Source organism: Panthera uncia (genome assembly GCF_023721935.1).
Source record: "Panthera uncia isolate 11264 chromosome A1 unlocalized genomic scaffold, Puncia_PCG_1.0 HiC_scaffold_17, whole genome shotgun sequence".
NCBI classification, from domain to species: Eukaryota; Metazoa; Chordata; class Mammalia; order Carnivora; family Felidae; genus Panthera; species Panthera uncia.
Genome location: NW_026057577.1, coordinates 64,427,683 through 64,429,283, shown reverse-complemented (window position 1 = coordinate 64,429,283; position 1,601 = coordinate 64,427,683). Strand labels below are relative to the sequence as shown.

The 1,601-nt window shown below is 36.5% G+C and overlaps 1 pseudogene; it reads right to left on the bottom strand.

The window, feature by feature from the left end:
• Positions 1-295: 295 nt before the first annotated feature.
• On the bottom strand, positions 296-985 carry LOC125935815 (transcription factor BTF3-like; annotated as a pseudogene).
• Positions 986-1,601: the final 616 nt, after the last annotated feature.

The window sequence follows — 1,601 nt, the reverse complement described above, 5'->3', positions numbered from 1 at the left end:
ACTTTGTACCTTGCTTGGAAAGAAAGAGCAATCACATAAAACCCAGAAATTCTAAGCAGTAATTTTACTGCATAGAATGTGAATAGTTTGTTTTTCATATTAGTGCAAATTAATGATATATAGAAATTCAGATGGATTTGTTACTTCAGAAAGAAACCCATTCTGCTTTCTATTTTTTTTCTTTCCTTTTCTTTTCCTCTTTCTTTCTTTCTTTCTTTCTTTCCTTCCTTCTTTCATTAACCTTGTTTCAAACTGTATTCCCAGGTTTCTTCAGCTTAATTAGCTGCAAAGAATGAATTGTGTATAACCAAAATCGAAAAGAGCTGCAGTGTCCAAGAGACTTGGGCTTAAAAATATTAGAGATCTAGATTTTATCAGATCCATGAACAAAAGTTTTAAAAAGCAGTCAAACTATAAAACAGCAGCTTCCCGTAACTTCTTCAAGTCACTTCAGAAAGTGCCTCTATTCATTTGCTTCATTCTTGGAAGCTTCATCCAAGTTTTCCACAAGATCTGGAACGTCATCATCGCCCTCCTCTCCGGTAGCAAGCGGTACCTTTCCATCCACACACTGTGTGGGCAGAGCTTCAGCCAGTCTTAAACTAGTCAGACCGTCTGCACCAAGTTGGTTCAAGAAACTGGGTAGCATTTCTGTCAGCTGCTTTTTCTCAGCGTGACCTGTAATGGTGAAAGTTTTCGCTGCCAGGGATGCCTGAACTTTAGGGTTCTTAAAGTGGACCCCTCCCTGTTCCTTGGTTTGTGAACATATTCACTTCTTCAATACCAGAGATATCTTTTACCCCCAACTTCTTTAAAGAGAACTGAAGTTTTGTTTTTTTTTTTGTTTTTGTTTTTTTTTAATCATCTGCTGTAGCTGTTCTAAGAGCCACCTTCTCTGCGCCAGCAGCTCTTTCCCACCAATGCGCGCTTGTGCTTGCAGTTCCACGAGTTTCTTCCGGCTCATGATAGTTTCTTTCATCTTGTTGGAGAGGAAATGGGACTGCTTGGGGGACTAGGGTTGGTGCTCAGGGGGTCTCGGTGGACCATTTGAGATTAGGTGCACACATTCAGGGAAGCAAGATAGCAGCTATTTTTTTTTTCTTCCATATAATTGTATGATCTATAAACAACAGCAGATTCTATATATTTTTCTGCTCTTCAAAAAAAGATATTGAAGAAAATGAGTCTCAATCTTAATTTCTAAATTAAAAATCCTTGACAAAATTTTAAGGTGTGATATCTTCCTTTTCTATCAGTTCTTTTTATCAAATTTTTGTCGATATTAATGTATATATTTATATAACCCTCCATTGATTAATCAATTATCTTTGGTAGAAGGTCTCCTAATTAACCTCTTAATTAGTTTAACAGATGAATTAATTTTTCCATATAACGTGCTGTCTAATGCCCTTGGCGTGCTGAAGGTTTACTGCTCATGGGGTGTGTTCTGTTTTGCCAAGGAATGGTTTACTCCTACCAGTTGAAGACTTATTCCCATAGGTTTATACTTGTTACTGCAATCACAAATGTTTAGATAAATATAATAAAGTGATCACATATATATGGAAAGAGATCGTTACCTGAATAAAATAAAAATTGAA